The following is a 12,472-nucleotide window of genomic DNA, read 5'->3' as shown; positions in this document are numbered from 1 at the left end:
GCGACTAACATTTGTATTTCTCTTGAAGGTACTCTTCCTCGGTGCGAACTGTCTTCTGAAGACTTCGACACCATTTGCATTATCTATCAGTTGCCTCAGAAGAAGAGGTCATACCATCGGTTGATTAGAAAAAACCTACACTTCGTTACACACGACCTAATGGCATCTCAAGGTAACTGTCCCGAAGCCTTTACCCTTCAATATTTCTGAACTCTTTACAGTTGTACTAATTCGTCGTTTGTTCTTTGCAGACAACTTCAACAAGAAGATGCTCGTGTGCGTCGACTTTAAGACCATCTAAAGGATGATGGCAGAGGCATGGGCACTGAAGGCCTCCTCCTCCGCCTACAAGAAGCAAATGGAGGACCTGGTGGATGCCAGTAAAAGGCTCCAGCCTCCGATGGAGGAGGAGGTGCCAAAGGACCCCGAGGCCGACCTGTTACGGAAGGGCAAAAAGAGTGCCGTCCCTTTAAAACGCCCAACTGTGGCGAGGCCACTCCCCATTCTGAAGCAGACTACAATCCCAACCGGGGTGGCCATTTCGGAGAAGAGGCCTGCACCAGCAGAGGTTGCTACTGCCCCGGCCACTTGCTGCTGTGCCTATTGCCCAAGTACTGGGGCAGTAGAGGAGAGAGAGGGCCCGTCCCTCTAAGGAGGTCAACTTCTTGGGCATCAACTCGGAGGAGCCGGTGAAAAAAGTGTTGGAGGCCCTTCCTCCAGAAATGACTGCGGTGGCGGTGGTCCACAAAAAATACTGGACCGAAGAGTAGAGGGACCACACCGCTTCCTACACAGTTGAAGACCTGGTGGCGGCCAATAGTGCCTGCGTGGCTCGAGCTCTCAGCACTAGCATCCAACTCGAGGGCTTGGTGAAGGATCGAACGCTAAGAGGGAGGACCTCGCCAAGCGCCTCGAGGAGGCGATGCAGTATGGCGACGTTGTGAGAGAGGCCCGGGCCAAAGCCACTGAGGAGGAGAAGGGACGGAAGGAGGCCGAGGCCCAGTTGACTGCCGCCAGAGCAGAAGTGGAGCGAATGAAGAAGTAACTATACGAGATGGAGTGCTAGGTGGCTGCCATGAGTCGGCGAACGGATCACGCCAACGTGCACCACCGGCTCACCACAGAGGCTCTGGAAGCCTCAAACAAAGAAAAGGCAGAGTTGAGGCAAAAGGCGAAGGCTCAATCTAAGGAGATCGCCTCCTTGAATGAGGAGTTGAAGTCGGCAGAGGAGGTGACAATTCAGAATTTCATTGACCACTTCGAAGAACACCCCCTGTACGACGACTTCGCCAACTTTTGGACCTCCTGAAGTGCCCAAGGCTTGCTGGGTCGGCTGAAAGAGGTCTACCCCACTCTGGACATCTTCTCTTTGGTGGCAGAGTTCGGGGGACCAACTGGAGGCCGGCCTGTTAGGCTTGCTAAAGAAGCTCTAGAGGCCCCGGAGGCGGTTGAGGCAGAAGCGGTCCGAGAAGACCCTCCAGTAGAATAGGGCCAACTTTTGTAATGGCTTCGGCCTTTTTGTATTTCAAATTCAAGTAAATGAAATGAAATTTTTGTCAAGTATTGGTGCTTCTGCTATCTTATTGTATTGATCTGTTTACCCTTGTATGAACATTCAAGACTAAGCGCCTTTTAACAATAACCAGTTAATAACAGAAGATCGGATCACTCAAGTTAATATGAAGCGGACCACATAAGTAAACATGAAGTGCCTCTTAACGTTAATCAGTTAACAATTTGAGATCGGATCACTTAAGTAAACATATTGAAGGACTGAGGAAACAATTTACTTACCGATGTGGTACAAAACCGAAGTTTCATTACTTTGACAAATTACACCACACTTTACCAAGGCAATTTCAGCACTTAGTAAGCTAGGGAATTTACAACTGAGTTCAGATCAGAACACCCATTCATTTAGACAATATTGAGATCGGATCGGGACAAAGGCTCATCATTGATAGTACTTTCTCAAGTGTTCGATGTTCCATTGATGAGGTAGTGCCTTTCCTGCCATGTCTTCAATTTCAAAAGTGCCGATCGGGATTCTCTGTGGATGCGGTAAGGGCCCTCCCAGTTCAGTCCAAACACTCCAGACCCTGTTGATTTTGAAGATTGGAAGACTCTTCTGAGGACGAGGTCCCCCAAGCGAAGAGTTCTGTTTCTAATCTTGGGGTTATAATAGCGGGTCATCTTTCGATGATACTTTGCCAAGTTTACTTGGGAAGCATTCTTTCTTTCTTCAAGGAGGTGGAGTTCGCTTATTCAAGCCTCGTCGTTGCTGATCTCATTGAAGTGTATTCGACGGTGTGATGGGACCCCGACCTCGACTGGGCTTATGGCCTCGGCTCCTTAGGTCATCGAGAATGGTGTTTCCCCTGTTGTAGTTCGGCTTCATATTCTGATGGTCCAGAGGCTGTGGGGCAGTTTGTCCACCCAAGCCCCTTTTGAGGTGTCAAGCTTCCTATTCAGGGTATGCTCGATAGTCTTGTTAACTACCTCAACTTGTCCGTATGCTTGAGGGTGATGAGGCGTTGAGAAGTCTTTCTTTATGCCTAGCTCGTCGTATAATTCTCGCATCTTCCTATTGTCGACCCGTCTTCCATTGTCGGACACTAAGGAGTGGGGAATGCCGAACCTACAAATGATGTTCTTCCAAACGAATTTAGTAGTGTTTGCCTCGGTGATCCTGGCAAGGGATTCAGTCTCGACCTACTTAGTGAAGTAGTCAATGGCGACAATGGCGAAAGTTGCGCTTCCTCTTCCTTTTGGGAGTGGACTAATGAAGTCAATGCCCCACTTGGCGAATGGCCAAGGGCTAGTTACTACGGAGAGGCTCTGAGAAGGCTGCCTTTGAATATTTGAGAAGCGCGGACACTTGTCACATTTCTGGACAAATTGGCAAGTTTCCTTTTTCAGGGTCGGCCAGAAGTAGCCTTGACGGAGAACTTTGTGTGCCAGAGCCGTTCTTCCGGAGTGATTTCCGCAGATTCTCTTATGGATTTCCCTGAGTATGTATGTGGCCTCTTCGCCTCCCACGCATCGGAGAAGTGGCGAGGCGAAGCCTCTCTTGTAAAGAGTATCTTCTTCCAGGACGAAGTGTGTAGCCTTTCTTCTTAACTTTCGGGCCTCGCTTTTAGAAGCAGGCAGTGATTGATCTTTCAGATAGGCGATGATAGGCTGCAACCATAATGGGATGCCTTCTATCCACAATACCTCTTCACCTCCGGAAGTGGAGGGCTTTGATAAGGCTCAATAGGGACGACGTTTAGCAGTTCTGAATCCTTGCTGTTGGCCAGTTTTGAAAAGGAGTCTGCATGTGTATTTTCTAGGCGGGGGACTTGAGTCAGTTCGAACCCTTCAAAATGAACCAGCTTCAAGTATGCAACCATGCTACTATCCTTGGCCGCAAAATTCCCATTGACTTGATTCACTATAAGTTGAGAATCACTGCTCGCCAGGAGCCTTCTGACCTGCATCTCTTTAGCAAGTCTAAGACCTGCCAGAAGGGCCTCGTATTTAGCAGCGTTGTTCGAGGCTTTGAAGCCGAACCTTACTGCGCAGTTTAGCTTGTGGCCTTCCGAGCTTTCCAAGACGATCCCTGATTCGGAGCTAGTCTCTCCTGAGGATCCACCTATGAACAGTTTCCATGTGGGGGGCTCAGCTGGTTCCATTGTCGCCTCCATTTTTGGGGCTTTAGCAAACTCAACCATAAAATTTGCAAGGGCCTGGCCCTTGATGGCGTGTCGAGATCGGAACAATAAATCGAACTCACTGAGCTCGATTGCCCATTTTAGCAGGCGTCCTGATGCGTCTATTTTCTACATCACCTGCTTCAATGGGAAGTTGGTGAGAACTTTGATTGAGTGGGCTTGGAAGTATGGTCTTAGTTTCTTGAGGTTGTGATAAGGGCGAGTGTCAGTTTCTCCATATCTGGGTAGCGTGTTTCGGCTGGGAGAAGTGCTTTACTGACGTAGTACACTGACAGCTCGCGCTCACTTTCTTCTCTGACTAGGACGGCGCTGACCGCCACGTCCGAAACTGCTAAGTATAGTAGTAATGACTCATGTGGTTGAGGTTTCAACAGGAGGGGTGCCTCTCCGAGGTGCTTTTTCAACGCCTAGAAGGCTTCCTCACATTCAGAAGTCCATTGGAACTTCTTTCCTTTCTTAAGTATATTGAAGAAAGGCAAACTTTTATTTGTGGCTCTGGAGATGAAATGACTGAGTGTGGCTATCCGACCATTGAGACTTTGGACCTCCTTTGGTTTCTGAGGTGACCTCATTTCTAGCAAGGCCATTATTTTCATTGGATTTGCTTCAATTTCCCTCTGATTGACGATATATCCCAAGAACTGACCCAAAGCCACTCCAAAGGTGCATTTGAGGGGATTTAACTTCATCTTATATTTTCTAAGTATATGAAAAGTTTGGTCGAGGTGACTTACGTGTTCGGCTGCTTGGAGGCTTTTGACTAACATTCGTCCATGTAGACCTCCATGGTTTTGCCAATGAGTTCAGCAAATATCATGTTGGCCAGCCTCTGATATGTTGCTCCGACATTCTTCAATCTGAAGGGTATGACTTTGTAGTAGTACAGACCTCTGTCCATAATAAACGACGTAGCTTCCTCATCAGGTCGGAACATGGGTATCTGGTTGTACCCTGAGTATGCATCCATGAAGCTCAGCAGTTCGTGTCCAGCAGTGGAATCCACAAGTTGGTCTATCCTTGGAAGTGGGAAGCTGTCTTTAGGGCATGCCTTATTCAAGTTTGTGAAGTCTAAGCACACCCTCCACTTTTTGCTGGGCTTTTTCACCAGGACCGGGTTGGATATCGACTTCGGGTAGATGGTTTCCTTTATAAAACCACTGCGGTTAAGTTTGTTTACTTCGTCTTTCAGTGCCTCGTACCTCTCCGGATTGAGGGCACGTCTCTTCTATCGATGGGGGGGCACAAGAGGGATTGATGTTAAGATGATGGCAATTGATCCTTGGATCTATTCCCACCATGTCTTCATGCTTCCAAGCGAAGACATCCAAGTTCCTTTTTAGGAAGCTTATCATCTCTTCTTTTGTTTCGAGGGACAGTGCCTTCCCTATACGCAAGACCTGACTAGGGTTTTCTAGGTTGGCAGAGAAAGTTTTCAGTTCTTCCATTGGGGTTGTATTTGGTTCAGAGTCAATTATTCGGGGATCTAACTCATCAAGAGGGTACCCTTGTTCAGGGGCCTCTTCCATGTCGACGTCTTCCTCTTGTTCAGAGGTATGCCCTTTTTCAAGAGCGTCAAGCATTTCCACGTCTGTATTGGTTTCAGTGGGAACCTCAGTTAGATTGCATTAACGGTTCGGGGCTCCCACTTTTGCAGCGAGTTTAAGTAGCATGCCCTGGAGCCCATTTGGTAGCCTCAGACCGTTGCAATCCCATGTTCAGTTGAGAATTTCATACACAAGTAGTGGATGGATGTGACAGTCTAAAGATCTTTCAAAGCGGGTCTGCCCAATACTCCATGATAGTCCGATCTGTGGTCTACCACTAAGAATTTCATGAAGTGTTGGGCCACTAGGGGTGCCAAACCCATCTCGACGGCCAGAGTGATCCGCCCTCGTGGGATGATGCTGTCCCCAGTAAATCCGAATAGTGGGTCGGTCATGGGGATCAACCCATGTTCAATCTGGATTTTGTCAAAGGTGGAGCCGAACAATATGTTCATCGAATTGCCATTGTCAACGAGCATGTGTTTGAGCCCGTTTCTGGCTACTACGGCTCTCACAACCAGTGCGTCGCAATGGGGATGGTGAACTCCTTGGGCATCTTTCTGGGAAAAGGTAATTGGGGCATCCTGTTGGCCCTTTAGGACTCGTTGACAATGTAAGTGATCATTGGTGGGTCCTTTGCTTCCTTTGTATAATTCCTTTAGGCATTCCTAGTGTTGCCACCGATGTGGGGTCCCCCAATGATGGTGTCGATTTCCCTGATGATTTGGCCCCCAGAAAATGGGGCCTGATCTCTCTTCCTGGACTCTCCTTGGTCCCTTGATTCTCTTCTCTGGGGTGACTGCTCTCTACGCCTTCGATCTCCCCTGTTCGGGGAGACAGATTTGCGAGGATATTCATTCCTCCTGGAGGGGTGTGGGTCGGTCCGGTCTGGACGTCGAGGAGCGTCTCTGCATTCATTGGTGTCATACCCATAGAGTTGATGGAAAGTGCAAAATCTTGCCCCTTCCAAGGGCCTATTTGATCGCTTCTTCTTCTTTTTCTTGCTATCGTGTCTTCCAGATGCCCCTGCTTCGCTAGGAGCATTTTCATATGCCAATATCGGCACTGCATTTAGTGTGGCGAAAGCTAGTGCCTGTCCGGAGGTGGGAGTTATTGTGTATCCTGCTTGAGTCCATTGCTGAGTAACAAGGTGTGCTGCGGGTCCTCGATCTACCTGCCTCTGAGGCGGAGGGAGTCCCTGCGTGGCACGATTTCGGTGATCAATCATTTCTTCACTCACAATTTCAACTCTCATCATTCCCACGAGTTCGTCATAGGTGGAAGGATTCTTTCTGCGCACGTCCCTCTAGAACAAAGTGTTCATGTTGAGGCCGCCTTTTAGGGATGAAAGGGCTTCTCTGTCAGTGACCTGTTGGCAATATGTGATTTCGTCCATAAACTTGGCGAGATAACTTTTCAGCGTCTCTCTAGGGGCTGTCTCATGTCTTGCAGGCATTGCACTGGGACCTCTCCTTCTCTTCACGAGAGGTACCGATTCAAGAACTCCTTCTTCAAATCTGTCCAACTTCTAATGCTTAGGGGAGGAAGCTTGTTGTACCACACTTCGGCGGCTCCGCCTAGTGTCAAATGGAAGGCTCTGCATCTCAAAGCAGGCGAGGTTCCCTTGAGACTCATTTGTGTCCTATACTTGGTGAGGTGCTTCTTCGGGTCCCCCTTTCCTTCATACTTGGGGATCTTAGGGGGCATGAAATTTGCTGGCATTGGGAAGCTTCGGATCTTCCTTGAGAAAGGGAGATTATCATCATCATCATCAATCTCATAAGACCGACATGGCCCATCTGACCCTTCATCATCTTGAATGTTTTGGGGAGGTGGAGGTGCTTCTCCTCGACTCCCCCAATCGATTAGGTTCCTCTTGTCCCTCCTATTCCTAGGAGGAGGAGGAGGAGGAGCCTGTTCTTGTTCCTAATCTGGCCGAACTGATCTTCTCACTGGGCGGAGCCTATTGCTAGGATCCTCTCCTATCCGATCGAAGACGCTTACCGACCTCTGTTCCTCATATTTTTGAGGAAAATTGTCCCCGAAGTGTGGTTCTGATGGCTGGTTCCCTTGCACATAAGATGTGGCTTCAGCGTCCACTTCTCTTTCGAAGGGGCGTTCTATGTGCTGACTAGCATGGCCTTGGGAACGAGATACTGGGGCTTCCTACACTGGGTAAGATCCTCAGGGCATTTGAGAGCCCTGGTGACCTCGGGTTTGCATGATAAGTTCATGTATCGCCATATTCTGAGCTACAATGTCTCTCACGCCCGCAACTATTTGAGCCATTCTTTCAGTGAGTATGGTTGTTCTTTCACCTCGACGACGCAGGTGATGGGGTCTCTGGTGAGTAACATTGTTATGGAGCACTTCCTCTTCAGAGGCCTCTCTCATGGGGTTGTCATCTTCATGGCTATAACCTATCCTATCTCCTTTTTCAAAGGTGGTAAGAACTTGACTTTGTTCTTTTTCAAGAACGTGCCCTTTTCAGGGTTAGTCGCTAGTTTTTCGGTGATTTCTCTGGTGGAGAATACAGAACTTTGAACGGGAAGTGTTTCCTACAGACGGCGCCAATCTGTTGACCTCGAAAATTGGATGTTCTACGTGGCCAACCGAGAGCTACTTTACGTATTCCTCCCTTCGCACAATCAACGCACGGTTAGACACACACTGTCGGGACCAGCGGGGGTGGTGGCAGCCGTATACACTCCAACGGTCAAGTCAGGTTCAGATGGTCGAAATGGTACCCAGGGGTTGTGCAAAATAATAAAGGGGGAGGAGAAAATATATATATGCTTGCTATGGAGTGCTATGTAGTAAGAGTTTTATTACCTTTACCTCTTGCCAACCCTTGGGTATTTATAGGTGGGATGAACCGTTGGATGTGGGGCACGTGAATACATCTGACGGTATGAGGTGTCTGCTCATAGGCGTCAATCAGTTGCGTCTGTAGAGTGGGTGGGTAATTGCTTCTCTCGAGTTGAGTTGACATAAAGTTGATAAGTCACATCAACTAGCCTCGTGGAGATGTCAAATCAATTTAAACCTTAGGGGCAGAAAGGATCTTGGCAAAGATCTCCTTCTGAAATTGGCGGCGGATCTTCTGACAGAGGTCCCCGGAGTGCACTTCACCTCGGCCTCAGGGGGAGGGCGCTTCGGTCATGTAGAATCCCGAATTTTTAACTTAAATTCGCATATATTTTTATTTGCCATTTAATAGGAATGCAATGTTTGGTTAAGTTCTTATGCAAGTTAATTGATTATCTCTATAGTTATCTTATTAGTTGCATCCTTTGACCAGCTTGATGAGCTCCACATATCCCTTCATGCACTTAAGCCATGATCGTCCTAGCTTCTTGCAAACTTACACATTTTAGCAATATACCATCAGAGCGTTTCTTACAAATTTAGTTAAATGCAAATCAAAGGAATTTGAATTATTTGATGTTAGACTTTAGTACATGAGTAACCCATGCATTTCATTACAACTTTCACGTGTCCATATAACTAGTAAATTGGAACAAATTTTGGGAAGATTGGACTGAAATTCTAATTTAATTAATAAGCATACATTTTATAATTTTCGGCCATTAGGAGATTGACAATTTAAGATGTTTGTATTAGAGTAAATTATGCAAATAGGAGGTAGATTTGTTTTCCCCGTCCACGTGTAAAAGTCATGCAGTGTAATGCCTATCATTTCCTTGTTGTAATTGTAATTGATATAGAAATTCGCAGAAAACCAATAATTAATCTCCAGTCATACTATATCAATCGGGAATTATGAATCAATTTCTCAGAAGATTGCATGAAATGCGAATTTAAATATGGCTGAAATTCCACTTCGCCCACTTGATCACCCGACTTCAACAGTATAAATAGAGCACTAAAACCACATTCTACTACACGTCTATTACCTCTCCCTCTTTAAAATATTCCTCTATATTATTTAGATTTTTTAAGGCTTTGGAATTGCAATCACATTTCTGCAATTTTATTCTCCACTTTCATCTTCAAAAGGTGAGATACTCAGTGCTATTAGTGGTTTTTTCACATCTTTTCAAATACGTTATTATGAATTTAATTACTTCAATTCAGGTTCCTTCGAGAGAAATCATGATGCATTTTAAGGCACAATTTAGCCTTCACGTTATTTTGCAGCGCTTGCTAGAATTATCATTTGTCATGGTGTGATAATTCTCATGTTATGTTGGTAAGATAATTTATTTGTAATTTCATGTTTGACTTGAATGTGGAGTAGCAAGTATCTCATTGAGTATAATTCGTTATACTCACCCCCTTATTTACAATTTTCAGGTAATAATTAGTATGCTGGACGGCGGTGGATGGATTTGCTATTTGACCAACGGATCCTCGTCATGAAGTATTTTAATTTTCAAAAACACTAGAACTAATAAAGGGTTATTCATTTTTGACCCAACTGTGAGTGCATTATAAATTTTCAATTAGTTTTAACTGTTCTAATAATTTTTGGATGAATGATATGTTTTCAAACGTTCCGCATATTTAAATTTATCTTTTGATTAAATGTTATTCTATCTTTTACGAAATTTCTCGTTATATTAAAACTATTTATTTCAAGGTATATTCATGTTTCGTAACGTTTCGGGTTATTAGAATTCGGGGCGTTACAGGTCAGTTCAGCAGGATCGCCTATGTCTCGCAGGGAGATCACTTCGGAATCACTTCGGATGTGTGTCTAGCAGATCGGAGTGTGTGGTGGTGGACATTCCGAGGTGGTTCAGATAGCGACGTAACACCCTCCATTATAAATCCAAATAATGGGGTCCAAACGGGGGCTTTGGCTCTACCCAAACTTTCTTGGTTCACTTCTTATCTATTCCTATAACATTGCCCAGAAGTTCTAGTCATACTAGGTCTATGTCGAAATCTTGTTTTTATTTGAAATATACACAGTGTTAAGGGATAAAATCTCACATCGAATAAAGATGGAAACATAGACTAACTTATAAGGCTTTGAACTACTCCTCTTAAAAAAGTTGACCTTTTAAAATGGAACCTCAAGTCTTAATATGCTATCAGAGCCCATTAATCTCCAACTAGCAATTCAATCTGATTAAGACAAAAAAATGACTATACAAATTTAAAGGTTGGTTTGCTCAATTAAGCCACCATTTTGTGAGAGTATGTTAAGGAATAAAATTTCACATCGGATAAAGATGGAAACATAGACCAACTTAAAAGGTTTTGGATTACTCCTCTTAGCAATGTTGACCTTTTAAGATGAAACCTCAAATCTTTACATGGTATTAGAACCACCATCTTGTGGGGGTATGTTAAAAAATAAAATTTCACATCGAATAAAGATGAAAATATAGACCAAATTATAAAACTTTGATTTATTCTTCTTAATAAGGTTAACCTTTTAAGATAGAACCCAAGTCTTAACGCATATTGATTTATATTTGGTTTTCTTGTTTTACTGGTGAAATGGTGGAAAGAAAATATCGTGAGAGTTCTTGAGGAATTTCTTGCAGGTGGAAAATTTCCTAGTCCATATGCCCTGGCCAAACAATTGGACGGCATTTTGCATGCAGATCAAGAACCTAATGATTATTCAATCATGTTACATATACACTTTGTTTGACATCATTTTTGACATTGTAGCATGTGTCATAAAATGAACGGACGGTTTTAAATGAAACACACTTTTCCGTCCATTTTAATTTGAAAATCAATTGAGTGTCAACCATAATGTGAACAAAAGAATGTACATGTGACTTATTCCTTTACCAGATTGCTGCTAGTGATTCCGTCAATTGAGTTGGAGTTGATTTTGATAACACAACAACTCACAGCAATTTTACTATAAAGGACAAAATATAATTACAATTCATCTTCACCTCCTTCTTGGCCTTTTCTTTCTCTAATAACATTTCTGCAGCAGTAAATTTCAGTTTTAACATAAAAAGTTTGAATTTAAATCCCATCCATACTCAGTTTCATTACCAGATTGGTGTCAACTATTTCTATTAACACATTTCCTTGGACGAGGAATTCAACATTCGAAGGACCAAATGGTACGAGGTTGTGGCTGCAAGTATGAACAACATTATTGTTGTGAATCCTTCCATTGACATTCTTGAGGCCTAATATTATCGAATATCTGGCGTATTCAGACGATTCGTCGATTGGAGTTCTATTATACTGCAGATTATCAAATGCTGTTAATTGAGGAATATAAATATATTTAGCATGTTTAATTAGATTAGACTAAACAGGATAATGATGGAAAAATTTGTCTAGTCAAATATGTTGGATTAAATTAGACTCTATTCATTTTTTTCAAATTGCATCAGGTAATATAACCGAACAATTCATTTCATTGATGTCAGGAAAATGAAAATTATTGTGCTCTAGCCAGCCAAGTTGCACTAAAAATAAAATTGAAAGAAAGGAATTTGAATAGAAGGGAATCTTCAGTACAAAAATCATTTTGAAATGAGTAAAAATTCGTTTGTACAGTCTTTTACATTAAAAGTTTTGACTTATAAGCTACATGAGAAATAAAGAATTGAGAAATTCCACACGCTAGCTTTCGTCTATTGCTAAACCTATATATATGTGAGTTATTATCAATATATTAAATAATATTTTATGATGAAGTGCTGTCATGACCTAGTGACGTGCAATTTTAATATAACGTAATATAAGTAAAAAAATTTAAAAACAAAAATCAAAAGTAATGTATTTCTTGTAAGACATTAAACCCTAATGTCAAGATCTTTAGAATTCATGATTTTCACATATGAATTTAATTGATCAAAAAACATACCTTGATCCATGGCAATAATTGAGAATTTTAGATTTGCAAAATAATAAACTGTTAAATTAAAGAAACCGTTCTCTCACTTTTCCTCTCTTTTATTGAATGAATTAATTGATGGGTTTCATTCACATTTATAGGCAGAGAGAGACAGTCTCATTTTGTGCCATAAAACTCTCAACTTTCCATCAAAGTAGACAATTATAAAACTACCATTTCTCAATTGGGCCAATAGGATTTTAGTAATATTAATCACCTTAAATTAATTTCTTTAATATTACATTGGCCACAAATAATTGGTTTTACATTCTCCCACTTGGCCCTTGTAATATTGTTTTGTTATGTGGTATATGACATAATGCGCATACCATTAGCTAAAATCCATCATACATTGGTCACTTAATATA

The sequence above is a fragment of the Olea europaea genome, chromosome 14, assembly GCF_002742605.1.
Source record: "Olea europaea var. sylvestris chromosome 14, O_europaea_v1, whole genome shotgun sequence".
Lineage (NCBI taxonomy): Eukaryota > Viridiplantae > Streptophyta > Magnoliopsida > Lamiales > Oleaceae > Olea > Olea europaea.
The sequence above is the reverse complement of the archived record's forward strand: the minus strand, read 5'-3'. Positions refer to the sequence as shown.